This window comes from Pinus tabuliformis, chromosome 7 (assembly GCF_031772625.1).
Source record: "Pinus tabuliformis cultivar Carrire ecotype Pingquan chromosome 7, CPIR1, whole genome shotgun sequence".
NCBI lineage: Eukaryota > Viridiplantae > Streptophyta > Pinopsida > Pinales > Pinaceae > Pinus > Pinus tabuliformis.
Genome location: NC_142293.1, coordinates 1,607,160,101 through 1,607,177,348, shown reverse-complemented (window position 1 = coordinate 1,607,177,348; position 17,248 = coordinate 1,607,160,101). Strand labels below are relative to the sequence as shown.

General features: G+C 32.1%; 1 pseudogene; it reads right to left on the bottom strand.

The window, feature by feature from the left end:
- Positions 1-353: 353 nt before the first annotated feature.
- On the bottom strand, positions 354-977 carry LOC149254302 (7-deoxyloganetin glucosyltransferase pseudogene; annotated as a pseudogene).
- Positions 978-17,248: the final 16,271 nt, after the last annotated feature.

Sequence of the window (17,248 nt, the reverse complement as noted above, 5' to 3'; positions counted from 1 at the left end):
TATACACAGAAGCGTAGGAGGCAGAGTATGTAATTTTTATATTTTGTGTTGAAATGAAATATGCAGTCGAGTAAATGAAACAAGAAGTTTTTTTTATTTACAGCAGTAAATGTAAGAAATATTTTACACACAGTAGTGTAAAATTTCAAAAAGAGACAGAGTATTTTTTTTTTTTGTGGAACTGGAAGTTCTTGGTGAATCCCTCTGTTAAGAGGAAGATCTTTTGTATCGGGAAGTTTTTATTAATGAATACAAGGTTTTATTGTGTATCTGAAACTCTCTTCTTCAGCAATCAAGTTTAGCTTCCCTGTGTTAAGATCCTGTGGAGAAAACAGAGCATTGTTCTCTGTTCATTATTTTGTTTTGGAATTTAACAGAAAATTCCCAACACTCTCCAATGTGGAGTTCCACCCACTGTGAATTAGAAACCCCCCAACATATTAGTGTGATAATACGTTTATCTGGGGCGCCCACTCCACCAGCAGACCTCTATCCTTTGTTTCCTCTAAGAATTCCTTGGGTAAAATGGCAGATTCACCATGAACTATATCTGGTCTGATAACCCACAAGAAGGATTGGTTGCTGGAGGCCAGTCCCCATGCAAATTCCAGGAGTTGTTCATTAGACAAAACTATCAAGCTCCCCAAAAGAAGATATATGACGGAGCATGGCTTCGGAGTATCCAACCATGTGAGGCAGCTCCTTTCTTCTTTCCACATACTCAATTCATCTGGGAACCCATCGTTAGCCTTACAATGTAACGACTGAGAGAGCAGCACAGGGCCAATGGCACAAATAGGGAAGTGAAGTGAGAGTGCCCCCAAGACTGGGCCTTCGAGTTGATTGAAAGTGCTGAGTATGAACCCATCTGCTGCTAACGTGCCTTGGGCTTGATTTCTTGCATTTTGAAAGAAGAAATCCGAAGGATCAGTAACTAGGCAGAAACTGGGCAGCGCCTTCAACCGCAGCAGGGGCATTCCCGGGATGCAAGTTATTATCACTTCATCAAGAGATTCCTCAGTGAGGCAGCTCTCATCTGTAAAATATGAACAATATTTTGTCTCAATATAAACGAAAGATAAGCAATCTTCTATTCCAGTACACAAGCGAGCATATTGTTGTTAATAAAAATGAAGCTGAATACGAATAGGTTTACAGTCTGCGTTAGTAGTAAATGTTCTGCCTATCGTTCTTCCCTGCCTCCATATTCAATGGGTCGAGAAATATGAGAAAGACCTCATTGAAGTTTGACAGTATCTCATGGAGCACCATGGAAAATTAGAAAAAACAGATTAAAGTAAGTTTTTTTTTTTTTTTTGGCTCTTTCTCCTTTTAAATAATAAAAGGCAAGTCAATAGCCAATTTGGACCCAGGTGTTTAGAATAGATTTGCAAGTACAGTGTTCAAATAATATAAATTTATCATTTAAAACAAATTAAACCCAAAAAAATTCTTAAAAAAACATGGATAAAAATTTCTAATTTTGTTTTAAAATATCATTATTAATTAAAAAACTTTATATATATATATATATATATATATAGAAAATCAAAAGTTTATATATAACATATTAAGATTTATTTTTAGTTTTATTATGAAGATTTTGAATTTATAAATAGACTCTATTATAATACTATAGCTTAATATTATAGTTTACTATTATTACATATCTAAAAAAATTATGACTCATGGTTAATTTTTTTTAATTAATCAATTGAATGAAAAAAAAGTAGAAAGAGCATAATTTATTTTTAAGATAATTTAAACATTTGATTTGTGATTGCTATTCAAAATATTCTGAAATATTTAGGGGAGATTAAGTCTATACCCTAATATCTACTTGATAATTATTGATAATTGAATTAAACTTGTAGAAATAATAACAATGATAACACAAAAAATAGTTTTCTATTTATTTTTAATATTTATATCTATATTTTTTCTTTTATTAATAATTTTTATTTCTATTCTATTTTTATTAAATAAAATGTTTTAATTAAATAATTTTTATTTTTCTATTTGAAAATAAATGTCTTTATTTATTTGGAGAATATAGGAATATGAATTTTTTTATCAAATTCAAATGTATAGGTGTAATAACTTAAATATTTAAAAAAATTAAAATTAATTAAAAAAAATAGAAAATATATAAAAAAATAGAAGGGAAAGAATTTATTAATTTTAAAGAAATTATTAAATTATTTAAATTTTTTATTATATATTAATGTTAATGTAAGTAGATATATTAAATGGTTGTTAAACACTTAAAAATAACAAAACATTAATGTCATAATATATTTCACTTTATCATAATTTTTAAAAATATAAAATGATTAACTAAATTATAATATATTTTAAATTATTATTGTTATAATTAATTACAAAAAAGATTAATATATGAATTAAATCTATATATTGAGAAAAAATGTAACAAGATTTTTAACCATTAAAATTTACATTTAGATTCGTTATGGAGATTTAATTAGAGGTTGTTGTAATACCATGGACCAATACCATAGTTTACTATTACCACATGCCCAAAAAAACCATGACTCATGTTTATATGATTATTCTTTTTTAATTAATCAATTCTATTAAAAAGTAAAAAGAACATAAATACTTTTGTAAGTACTACTAAGAATATTCTTAAATATTTAGTAGAGGTTAAATCCATACCTTAACTTTTACTTAACCTCTAATGATAGTAAAAAAAGAAAAAATACAGAAATACTTTTCTATTTAATTTTAATATCTATTTTATGTTTTTACTTGTATTAATAAATTTTATTTCTATCCTCATTTTAATTAAATAAAATGTTGTACCTAACTATTTTTTATTTTTCTATTTAAATTATAAAATTTATTTATTTATTTTTGAAAATTTTGAAATATGAAAAAATTATCACATCTGATGTTTTTGTGAGAAGAGTGATTATGTTCAAATATATTATGATTACTCATATGATCAACCAACAAGTGTAGTACATCTATGAGCCATACTCATGTAAATATAACTAATCGTGAAATATTTGAAAATAAAATTTATCCCATTCAAATTGTATAACATACCTAACTTAAAATCTACAATTCCAAAAGGTTATTATAAAATTTTGAAAAAAAATAATTAAAAAAATAGAGAATATACCCATAAAAAAATTAAGTACAGGAAAAAAAAAGGTTATATTTGAATAAGTTTATATAAAAACATAATAAAATTATTAAAAACAAATTATTCTCCTCACTAAATAGATTTCCTCATATTTTCTATTATTTTTATCTACACTTTCATAATCAATTATATAAATAAATTACTAAAATTAAGTACTTTTTTCCTTACTTTACTTTTACATTGGTAAGTTTCATATATATATACATCTATATAATTTAAGTTGAAAAAAAATTATACGAAAAGAAAAGTACATCCATTATCAAATAAGTTCTTCTAAATATGTTCCAGAATCTTCATCTTCTCAAGTGTCAAATATTCATCTTCTCAATTGTCAAGTTCTATTAAATATGATTAAGAATTTTTATCTTTTTTACTGTAATATGATGAAATCTAATTGTCTTAAATATATAATTTTTAGTTAAATTATGATTTTTAGTTATTTCAAAATTTATTTTAAATATCCTCGATTGGGGTGTGAGCCACCTAAGGATCCGTCTAGGGATTTTTGACATGTTTAATCATATTTATGAAAGACATCACCCATGCCCTCACATAATTTGTCACCTTAAGGGAAGGGATGACCGTAACCTTTAGCAGAACAACGAAGTGAGGTCTAGCAGCGATTTAACATACAAGGTGGTGAGAGTTGGGTATTCATGAACCCATTTGTCTGGTATTTAGTTTGGATTGAAAGTCACTGTCTCAATGGTATTTAGTGTTCTAGTATTTAGTGGTCTCAGATAATTGTTCTCGGCTTCGAGGAGTCTGGACTGCGGGGAGGAACTTCAGTTATGTCTGGTCTTTGCAAGCAGACGTGGATGGTGAACTCGGCCTGCTATATCCTTATCCTTATCCTTTTCCCTAGGTTGGGGACAACCATTTTCTATGTGCCTTGCATAAGGAGGGGAGAAGGCTTACTGGTGGATTGGAAAGTTTTTGTGACTGTCTATAATGGCACTCTCGTTCACATTACGCTGATTTCAGTTTTTTACGACACTCTATTATCTCATATGGGATTATTTCGTATGTTTTGGGTTTTATGTAATATGAATTCTTCATGCAGGTTATATGTGTTTGGGGGTAATATAACATGGCCAACCCTGTGAAAGGGAAGAGCAAGGGTAGCTTTGCCGAGCCGTGTCTGTGAATATTGTGATACCATCCGAGTGAATGTGAGAAGGGGGGCAGTTATTAATTCTCTGTGGAGATCTTTCACTCTTGGAAATTTCATTCTTTCCATCGTATATGGGTTCGGGCTATCGTTGTTTGGTGTGGTGCAGTGCAGGAAGGCGTCGTTCCAGTTTTACAGTCCTCTTCTTAGGCTTAGGCTTAATGTGAATCGCATGTTGCTTTCATTTCATATTGTTGCACTAGGTTTGCATAAACAATTTCTCTCTCCATCCTCTGCGCTACAGGTTGGGTCGAGGAACTGGAAGAATGGTTGTCTATCCTCTTTCACTATGGTCAAGTCTTATCTGGTTGCTGGGGCCTCTAGATGTGGAGGAATTCTTAGGCTAGTAAAGGAAATAGTAGGGGATCAACTTCAGGAAAACCTCCAAGACAGCGAGGAATAAAATTTGATGCCCAAATTTTACAGGGAACTATCTAGGCCTATAATCGTGGGACTCTGGCCCAAGTGAAGCAATTCATTTCATCTTGGGAGGAAGAATTGAACCAAAAGGTGGAAATTGAGGTCCTGACAGAGGATGATTGCAGTGGGTTGATTCCAGATCTTTGTCATAATCGCGACCATCTTACTTTGTACAAGCAATCAGTTGATCCCTTATGTCTTATGAAGAGCATCATCGCCAAAGCCATTATGTCCTCTCCAGCTATTTCTGCAAATTCCAGCCCCAGCCTTTAGGTCATTCAAAAAGAACTTCAGTTCATCCAAATTCAAATCCAACAGCAGAATGCTCGCCTTGGTGAAATTGAGTGTCACATTCCTTGTCAGCCTCAATTTGAAGTGCCAGGCTCAAGCACAAAAGACCCCGCTCCGATGGAGTCATTTAATGAATAGATCGCTAAATTACAATGTATGATATCAATTTTGATTTTGTTTTATGATGTATATGTTGATTCAAATTTCCATTAATAGCTATATGGTATGTACATGGTTTCTAGGTGTTAAGGCTTGTAAGGCTATGATAGATAAACTCAGACTGTTTAAGTTTTGAATGGCATACCATGCCATTTAGTGACCAAATTTCCCAAACATTTTTTTATAATTGTAACTTACTTGATAATTTGAAACGTACGAATAAATAAAAAAATACAACCAAACTTACCAAAAAAAAATTAAATATATTAATAAATTGAATATTTAAAAAAAACATAAAACATTTAAATTATAAAAACTAGACGATTCAAACTTCGGTATTCACAAAAGTGATATAAAACCCGCGTGAGGACAAAACTTTGGCCAAGTTCATGAAAGGCTTTATGTGGCCCTGCAAGGGAAATGGAAACAACAGGGCATGGCGGGGGCGCTGCTCATCAACTGAAACTGATTGCCCTAATTCCATATTCCGTTAACAAAGGGAAGACTACCGAGAAGGGCTTGAATTGTGGATCGATTATAGGGATGCGCAGGTATTTATAGATATTTTCGATGTAAATATCAATTTTAGTCAATTTGTTAAAGTTGCGTGCAGATCCATAGATAGGAAGAACTCTTTCCATAATGAATAATCCTAACGCCATGTGTATCTTTAAATATTAAACTTTAAATGTGTATCTTTAAATATTAAACTCTAATATGATAATAAATATAAATGTAGTTGATATATTCAATAAATTTGAATTAATTTTAATATTTATATACTTATTTTATTTATGTTATTTTTAAATAACTATCTTATTTACATAGTTAATAGTGAAGATAGAAACAATCACTCTTACATGACACCTCCCTACCTATCTTCCTATGGGAGGTGGATGTGAGGAGTGGGAGGTGGATGTGAGGAGTGGAAGAGTGAATGCATACCTCCATACCCAAGTTGAAAATGTATATTAAGTATTAGAATGTGAAATTATATCACAATTATAATGTTAAACTAGTATCTTATCATGATGAAAGTTTTTAAACTCTTATTTTATGATGATGAAAGTCTTTATGTAAATGTGTAAATGAAAACCCTAATTCTAGGCTTGATTTAAAAAGTTAAAAATGAAATTATACCTTCAAAGTAAGCACTAGTTTCATTGTAAACACTAACTTCATTGTTCTTCTTTTATATATTAGAAATAATATAAATTCATTTCTAATAAAATAAATAATAAATAAGATATTTATAATAAAAAAGGTTTTCCATATATCTTAGAACTTCCGAATAATTTATAAATCATTTATAAATCAATCAAATTATAAAATAATTTATTTAAATTTATTTAAAATTCTACGGAGCCAGACTAAAAAAGTACAAAATCACTCTCTCAAAAATTAATTAATTAACTATATGATTATAATTATAATTCTTTCTTTTCATTTTCTATGAACATGTAACATCAAACTGTCATAAATCTCTACACTGTCATCTTAATATTTGACCCAAGAATATTAGAATAAATAATTCTATGTAAATGCCTATGATCAGAGTAATATTTGACCAGGGACCTCTCTCAAGGTAATCAATCAGAGTAATATTTTACCAGAGACCTATCTGAAAGTATCTACGTACTTTAGTTTAACACCGCCAACTGCTAAAACACCGCCAACTTATCTGTATGCCTGCTAAATTTCAAGTGATGTTTGGTCACTAGCGAGCTCTTAAAAAATAAATAAAATAATTTGATGTTTGTCGCCGCTATAACTTCCTGCAACGGGCAGGAAGATGTTAACCTGGGTTTAAAAAGTGGTGAAATGAATGATTTTTAAATTAAATTTGTTATTTTTTATTTGAAGTTTAAAATCTGTTTAATTATTTCATATCATTTTTGTCAGATGATGTAGTTTTGTGCAAAAATGTTCTCATACATCAAATATTAATAGCTCATTAGGTAAAAATCAAAATCATTAGCTAAATATTATTAGCTCATTATGTATCCGCTTCTTAAATTTAAAGTATCATATTGCATAAGGATTATTTATACCAATTTATGTGTGAATATCAACGTCAACTCCGGTTGGCTTTCTTGGAAAACCAACAAAAACTTCAATGTCTCACGTGACATTCTCTCGTCAACACTTTTCCTAAAACCAAAACCAACGTAGCACAAAGAAAAAGCATTTCTTAATAAGAGTCGTTCACATGTTAGATAAAATATCTAACAAGATACAAAAGAGGAGGACATATCGCAAATTTATTCAGTCAAAGTTGGAATTTTGTAGAAAGCTAACAAAATACAAAAATAGAAGATATTTCTTAATAATATTCATTCACATCTTACATACAATATATACAAAAATACAAAAGAGTAATACATCTTCAAAATTTATTTAATCAAAGTATGAAATTGTAAATAGAATATCTATTATTTGTTGTGGGTAGTTATTTATGAGTATCCAATCTCTGCTCATAAATAAATCCTTTTCTTGTTGAAACTTGATTAAAGTCTCAACGTCTAATTCCGACAGTAAATATAGCTTAAAAAGTTTGGTGGAGGAAAATAAGAGAAATCAGCTAATTAACTAATCATATTGAATAATTAATCAATCAAATATGTAGATGTGTGTAGAATACTTTCACAAACAAACAAATATACATTCCATAGATGACAGAAGGCGACAATAAAATATGCAAAGGAGATTATTTCAAACAACATGCTGAATAAGCTAATCTTTTTAATGATAATAACTTTGTAGTGGGCTGGCAGGGAGGTCGATTCTCTAACCTAGCCTTTCCCTAGCTCCTATGTTACCTTGAACATATGAAAAAATAAAGTATGAAAGCACTGGAAAAACATATGGAGGAAAAACAAATTTTTTCATGAACTAGAGCTAGAATACTTTAATTAAATTCTTGTAATAAAATTATTTACAAAAATGGAAAAGTTCTGGCATCAAAAGTCAACCTTTTTTTATTAAAAATGATGGAATATATAGAATAAGCTTCTTCTAAATTGTTACAATATTTCTGGAATAAAATCCTAAACAATATACTAAAAATAAAAACACTCTCTCGATAGCCTTTCAGAGGCTTGGAACTATTTGTAAGTATTGTGCCTTGATATCTAGAAATTAGTTGAATGAGTACTAAGTCTCCTCATTTGAATCTTGAACTAATAATTTTTCCTTTGCCAAAAATAGTAAATGAAATCTCATGTTAATCCCTTCAAAACTGGAGTTTTTATCTATATTCCCTTTGACTTGGATGTTATGCCACTTTTCTAATGTGCGCACTAGTTCTCTCATTCAAATTTATATCATTAAGTATTGTATTCGATTTGAAAATAAGAATGTTCTTATGATAATTAATAGAAAACAAAACTACTACTCCAAGAGAGGGTAAAGAATGTGCCTTTGTCAACTTCAAGTTAAATAAGTTTGACCACAGTTTTCACAAGAGCTTAACAATCATATTGAATTTTTAAATTTGCAAATTGAAGGCCTTATGTTGTATTGTTGTTGATTATACACTGTAACATTTATGCTTGGGATATTCACAAATACATGTTCCACATTGAAACTAATCACCCATAATTATCTTCAAGGGAAATGAAATGATCCGCATCATGACTTGTCGTACCATGATCACCAAATTCTACTACATTATTGTCCAATAGAAATTTACATTTTCCATCCCTATGCAACTAATCTTGTGCCCAAAATAAGTATTCTCAAGATGAAAGATGAAAACAAACATTGATTCCCCTTGTTTAAAATACAATCAATTTAAACAAGATGTCAATCATTCCTTTAATACAAAATTGTAACGTAGTCAAAATATTCATGGGTTATCACAATGCTATAGAGTATCAAGTTGAATGAGCAGTGATTTGTTCTTACCAACTGTAAAATTCATGTTAAAAGAGCATCCCAAAACATATTTTCTATTTTCCAACTCCCTCTGTAATTCCATAAATGATGCCAAATTAGGGGTGAAATAATGGCTTGATCTTTTTGTAGAATTTTTCGACCTTGCAAATAAGAATCTTAGTCTCACAAAAGAGTGATTTTGCTAGAATGTGAGGGTTATTTAATAAAGTGTTATTTGCATCAAAATTCAAAGACAAGATATTTGAAATAATATTGTTTTCTCCACCATCTCAGTCATTCATATCTACTTCTAGAAATATATATCTTCATTAGTGAGTATGCAAGTTTTGCCTTGAACTTTTGCAAGAAATAAGGTAGGATTGACAACATATTCAAAATGGTACAACGCTCCTCCATCAAGGAAACAATTAAGGCATGAAAAAATTACTCCATTTTTGTCTTTTTTATAGTAGCATATTGATGTAGGAACATCTGGGCACCTTAGTGGAAAAAAAGTTAGAGAAAGAAGACACGTGGACAACCACATGGACAACCAGGCCAACCATGAACCGAATTCAGTTAATGAAGAAATTTCAGTTAAAACTGAATGTATGTATAAGAAGATATTAAGAATTCATTAGTGCATCAAGTAAACAACAAAAAATTTGTGCATGTGAGAGGGAGTAAAATGTAGTTGCTGGAGAATTCTTGATTAAGGCTAAGATGCCTTAAATTGTAATTGAGTTTGTACATAATAAAAATGCATTTTATGTGAACTTGTGTCTATGTATTGTTTGCCAGCGTTTTGTTTTATTTTCTGGAGCCATTGTGTTCTTATCAAATAGCCAAAGAGAATCATCTCCCTCAGGTGACAGCAATAACAACGGCTTCGATCCAGCGGAGCAGAGATTCTATGCAAGAGTAAAGGTGAGAAAGCAAGATGGAAGTGATTCTGCAAAGCTGTCTCCCCAGAGATTACATTCGGCTTAGAGGGTTCATAGATCGAGCAGCTTTTCGATGGGTTGCAGTTCCAAGAGGGAGGATGTTGCTAGGTTTCATATAAGCTGTGAGGGAGAGCAATCACATGGTTTCGAGGGCCCATGTGGTAGTGGCGACTGGTGGAAGAGATTGAGCAGTCGCGATGCTGATGAGGAGCCAACCGCTATGAATAAATCTGCGCAAAAGAAAGATGTTGCTGAGGAATATAAGCCTCCTTTCGATGAGGATGACAAGGGGGAGAGACTGGAGCATAACGTGTTTGAATCAGAACCAGAAGAGGATGAAAAAGGTCCAAAGGTTGATGCACCAATGGCGTGGCCGAGGATTGGTTGGTCATGGTAGAGCAAGAATCCGCAACGGAAGAGTGTGTGGACCAATAACGAAGAGAGGCTACCTGGTTTGTGCGAAGGAGGGTCTGGAGCTTCCCAAGAATATGCTACAGCTTCTTGAAAATATGAATGACTCATTGGCCCATAAGGCAAGTGAAATCATGAGAAGCATTTCTGAAAGGCTTCGTGGACCCATAACCCACAGGCCTAAAGAGTGATTTATTGGGGAAATGGGACTTTGGGTCACCCCAAAATATCATCCCCATCACATATCTCCCATGCACGAGTATTGTTAGAATGCCTTGTGCTTAATGAAATTAAACCGATAAAAGTGTTAGTTTCCACCTTTTCATCACTTCCTCAAGTAAAGTGAATGATTTTACTGTCTTCAATATAGACTCCTATAGTAAAACCATGATAGCGAAATAGCCACCCGTTACATCGTCTAGAAAAATTAGTCTTTATGTTATCATGTTGGACCCATTAGCGGATTTGCAGGGGGAAGATAGTTGTAAGCCTTTTTTCACAGGGGGGTGCCCCACAATTCACAAAAGTATGCCATGTATAACATAGTGGTTTTGGGAAAATGACTATTGCGAACCCCCTCCCTGTTAAATGTCGAAAAGCACAAGTCTCGCAATTGAATCATGGTGGTTGATTTTCAAGAGCCAATATCATCTACTGAAAACTGATAGCATTTTAATTATTTTGAAACCCTAGTTCATATCTACTGAAGGTGCTATGTACTAGAGGATCTTTCACTTCAATGGAGTATTGCCCATTGAATGGTCGAGCCATAGATATCTTCCTATTAAAAAGAAGAACTTCTTCAACTTCCTCTATGAAATAGCCCCCAAGAGTGTTCTTCACATAAAGTAGATAATATAATTGAAATATTTAAATCGAGTCCTTTCCAGCTTTACGTAAAAATCATGCTTCCATTGAAATTATAAGGAACCCGGTGGTAAAGAATACACTTGGCGATTATGATTAGCATTGTCCACCTCTGCATATTTGAAAAATTATTCATTTGACATTTGTGCACCCCTTTGATTTATCTGCATTATGTATTGTTTCAACATCTGAATCACATCATATGATCAATGAACTTCTCCTTTATCATATTTAGAATTCACTTAATAATGACACATGCAGGTGCCTCTGTGTTATTTAATTAGTGTGGGATTAAATCATTTTTAAACACTTACTTGTATATACTTTGGCGCTTTTATATTTTACTTTCCATTTTGGGAAATCATCCTACATTTGTAACATAAATACCTCCATTCATCTTTATATATTAACAATTACACCAACATGAACGACACATTATACACCGTTATACACTCCTCATGGACCTTCGCATGATTTGCAACTTTTGTTCAATGCTAAGATTGCCTTGCGACTTGACTGTCTGCAAACTGAGAGGGTTTAAAATGAATGGGCCAAGTTTCGATGGCAGGTAGGTAATAGGGACACCTTCATTGGCATTATCAAATGATTTGTTGTAGTCATAGTTTTGCTTCTCATCAGGGCTTATATTATTCATAATATTTTCAATCCTGACCTGACCATACCACCAGTGGAGAGTGTGAAACATGGAGATGACAAAACAGAAGCCCTTGCAGGATCTAAGCCAGACAATACCTAATTTTTGAATGAAATTATACTGGATTTTATAATTTGGTAAAAGGTCGGGCAAATGATAGACTATAATAGAACTCTTATGAGGAGGGATTCATAATAGAATGGGTGGATTGGAAATTACATCAATCACTTGATGATCGCTAAATGGAACCCGTTGGTATTCATTAACTTAACTATGATAAAATATCCCACATCGATTTAGGAAAGGGTCCATTGGTGTTTATATCCACCAAGCCCTTCATTCTATTCAAACACTCAGTGCACATATATGCTTCCCTTCTCTCTTGGATGAGCACTTGATATGTTGGCCTTTGACTTGGCTTTTGATTTTGATGCCCTTGTAAACTTCGAAGGCATATGTAACATGAGTTTGTGATTTTGATGCCTTTGTAGACTTCAAAGGCATATGTAACATGAATTTTCCTTAAGATCACTTGATATGTTGCCTTTGTAGACTTTGAAGGCATATGTAACATGAGTTTGTCTCAAGAGCACTTGATATGTTGGGAATTCTATGAAGGCATATGTAAACTTCGAAGGTATATGTAACATGAGTTTGCCTCAAGAGCACTTGATATGTTGGGAATTCTACGAAGGTATATGTAACATGAGTTTGCCTCAAGAGCACTTGATATGTTGGGAATTCTACGAAGGCATATGTAACATGAGTTTGCCTCAAGAGCACTTGATATGTTGGGAATTCTACGAAGGCATATGTAACATGAGTTTGCACTTCAAAGGCATATGTAACATAAGTTTGCACTTCAAAGGCATATGTAACATGAGTTTCTCTTAAGAGCACTTGATATGTTGGGCTGCAACTTGGCTTGTAATTTTATAAACTTCGAAGGGGTATGTAACCTTGGCTTGTAATTTTATAGACTTCGAAGGGATATGTAACCTGTGATTATGTAACATGAGTTTGCACTTCAAAGGCATATGTAACATGAGTTTGCATTTCGAAGGCAGACTTCGAAGGCATATGTAACCTGTGATTATGTAACATGAGTTTGCACTTCGAAGGCATATGTAACATGAGTTTGCCTTAAGAGCACTTGATATGTTGGGAAGTCTACGAAGGCATATGTAACATGAGTTTGCATTTTGAAGGCATATGTAACATGAGTTTTCATTTCGAAGGCATATGTAACATGAGTTTGCATTTCGAAGCAATATGTAACATGAGTTTTCATTTCAAAGGCGTATGTAACATGAGTTTGCCTGTGATCGTCTAACATGATTTTTCGTTAAGAGCACTTGATATGTTGGGAAGTCTACGAAGGCATATGTAACATGAGTTTGCACTTCGAAGGCATATGTAACATGAGTTTGACTTAAGAGCACTTGATATGTTGGGCTTCGACATAGTTTGACTTAAGAGCACTTGATATGTTGGGCTTCGACTTGGCTTGTGATTTTGCAGACTTCGAAGCCATATGTAACGTGTGATTTTGTAGACTTCGAAGGCATATGTAACATGAGTTTGCACTTTCAAAGGCACATCTAACACGCGTTTTCCTGAAGAGCACTTGATATGTTGGGAAGTCTACGAAGGCATATGTAACATGAGTTTGCACTTCGAAGGCATATGTAACATGAGTTTGCCTTAAGAGCACTTGATATGTTGGGCTTTGACTTGGATTGTGATTTTGTAGACTTCGAAGGCATATGTAACCTGAGTTTGCCTTGAAGGCATATGTAACATGAGTTTGCCTTAGAGATGGGTTATGAACCCAATAATTTTACAAAAAATTAATATATTTAAATTTCTATAATTTTTTTGTAAGCTTGGTAGGACTCTTCTTTTCATTTTTTTTAAATTTCCATTATTCACCCCGCTACGGGGAAGGGTAGCACAAGATTTGAACCCAAGACTTCCGGTTCGGTGAGACTTCATTTTCACGGCCAATGCCACTTGAGCTAGCCCAAGAGGGCAACAAAATTAATATTTTATAAAAAAAAATTATTTTTATATTTTTTTTATTAAATTAAATTTGTTTAAAAATTAAAATCAATATTAAAATAACCCAAGAAGTAGTATATACATCTTTATGCATCATGATTATGTCAGGGAAAAAACTGATAGATTTCAAAAATATTGTAACTTTTAAAGGTGTCAGAAAAAGTTACAACATCAGTTCCAACTCGGGCTGTTTCCCCTGTGGAAGAACCTAGTAGACCATCTGCCTTGAATCTATTGGCCATGGATTTAGTTCATAAACCTACATTCTGTAAATCTAAAACCATACTGCCTACACTCATTCAGAGACTATTTCACACTGAAAATTGAAAACTGAAAATTGTTGAAGTGAAACAATTGCCATTGCAAGTGGAAATAAGCACAATAATGCCTAATTCATTGGGTTGTGGAGTCAATCAGTCAATCAACAATAAATTTACTCCTTTCAATCCCCTGCAAATCATTACACTCAACCAAACCAAACTTCATGCTCCAAAGTTGAAAGACAAATTGAAACAACTACTGCATTAATCCATAAACTGCAAACTCACTGATCTACTATACACACTCCTACTTTACTGAACTAAAATTACACTGTTAAGAGTAATCAAACTTCCACTGTAACCATTTGAAAAGTGGATTAACCAAAAGATCACGTTGTATGAAGAAGAAAACTTGAAAAATATTTACAATGTGAAAAATAAACTCCATAGACAATTGATACTTACCATTAAACTTAAAAAGTGTAACCATTTGAAAAGTGGATTAACCAAAAGATCACGTTGTATGAAGAAGAAAACTTGAAAAATATTTACAATGTGAAAAATAAACTCCATAGACAATTGATACTTACCATTAAACTTAGAAAGTGGCATCCTCTGTTGACACCATATTCAAAATGGTGCAACGCTTCTCCATCAAGGAAACAATTAAGGCACGAACAAATTACTCCATTTTTGTCGTTATGATAGCAGCGTATCTCCCATGCACGAGTATTGTTAGAACGCCTTGTTCTTAATGAACTTAAACCCAGAAAAGTGCTAGTTTCCACCTTTTAATCACTTCCTCGAGTAAAGTGAATAACCTTATTGTCTTCGATATAGATTCCTGTAATAAAACCATGATAGAGAAATAGCCACTGGTTGTCTTCTCTAGCAAAAGTAGTCTCTATGCTATCGTGTTGGACCCATGAGTGGGGGTACATAGTTGTAAGTGCTTTTTAACTGGGGGATCCCGCAATTCACAGATGTATGCCATGTATAACATGGTGGTTTTGGGAAAACTACTACTCATAACCGCCTCTCCTTGTTAAATGTCATAAATCACGACAGATAATTTTCAAGAGCCAATGTCATCCGTTGAAAACTGATAACATTTTAATTATTTTGAATCCCTAGTTCATATCTACTGAAGGTGCTATGTACGGGAGAATCTTTCACTTCAGAGGACTATTTCCCATCGAATGGTCGAACCACAAATTTCTTCCTGCTTCATAATATTAAAAACCAAAACTTCTTCAACTTCCTTTGTCCAATAGCGCCCAAGCGTTTTCTTCACATAAAGTAGATAATAGAATTAAAAGATTTAAATCGATTCCTTTCCATCTTTAAGTAAAAATCACGCTTCCACCGGAATTATAAGGAACCAGATTATAGGGAACCTGGATTTTATAATTTGGTAAAGAGTCGGGAAAATGATAAACTATAACATAACTCTTACGAAGAGGGATTCATAATAGAATGGTCGGATTGGAACTGTTACGACGAGGGATTCATAATAGAATGGTTGGATTGGAAATTACATCAATCACTTAATGACCGCTAAGTGGAACCGGTTGGTATTCATTAATTTGCCTACAGTAAAGTATCCCACATTAATTTAGCATAGGGTTAATTGGTTTTTATATATGCCAAGCCCTTCGCTTCATTTCTACGTAGTGCACATATATTCTTCCATGCTCCCATGGCTCAGCGTTTGATATGTTGGGATTCGATTTGGATTATGACTTTCATGAGTTTGTAGACTTCGAACGCATATGTAACATCAGTTATGAACCCAGTAATTTTACATAAAATTAATATTTTAAATAAATAAATAAAATTATATATATATATGATAAAATTAAATTTATTTAAGAATTAAATTCAATATTAAAATAATCCAAGAAGTAGTATCGGCATTTTTATGCTAAAGAATAAATTGACACATTCCTAAAATTTTGTAACTGTTAGAAAAAGTTACAACACAATAAAAAAATAAAATTTTTAGTTTCTTTATTATTATTATCATTATTAATGATATAATTTGTTTTTACTTAACATGGTTATTAAAAAAAAATATTTATAGTTTACATTGATTTCTTAATTAATATTTTCTATTAGGAAATTTTGACTTGATGTTGAAAAAGAAATTACACATCTTCTTCGTATTAAGTTATTGTAATATTTTATCATTAAAATATTTTTAATTATATATATATATCATATTTTGTTTAACTTATTTTGACAACAACAAAAAATCATTTTCGACACTTACATAGCCAACAAAAGAAATTGGTTCACATTAAGCACACCTATGCACTATTAGAAAATAGATACACGACTAATGAGTTACAACTAAAATGTAAGTATAAACAATAAAAAAATTTCACTTTGTAAAGTTTTAAGGAAACAATTTGTGGTATTGTAGTAAAAAAAAGTGTTATAGTACACTTATGTTAATGCAATAACATGCTTAATATAAATATGTACACTAATTACTTAGGAAGAGGGTTTCTAAATTTTGTTTGAAGTTACAATGTTATATCATTCTAATATTTTATTTTAAGAATGAAAATAGGTATTAATTATGGATTTGACTCAAATGCAAGGGAATATTTTTCCAAGCCCTTGTTTAGAGTAAGTTGTCATAACTAGTGAGAGATGAAATCCAAATCCATTTTACCTCACCAACTATAACATGACATCTTCAAATATTCAAATAGTCATCCTAGATAAATAGTACTTCATCATGGACAAGATATTATTTACGACATCATAGTAGTATGTGATTGTTCAAAATCTAAACCTTTTAAGGTGAACACTCCATGAATCATGTCTTCTTACTATGTTAACGACCAATTACCCAAGTTGATTTTGGGATATTTCTCACTAGTGTTAAGGATATGATAGATGATATACAATAAACATTTAGGGACACTTCTATATTTTTTTTAGTAAAAAGAAAAG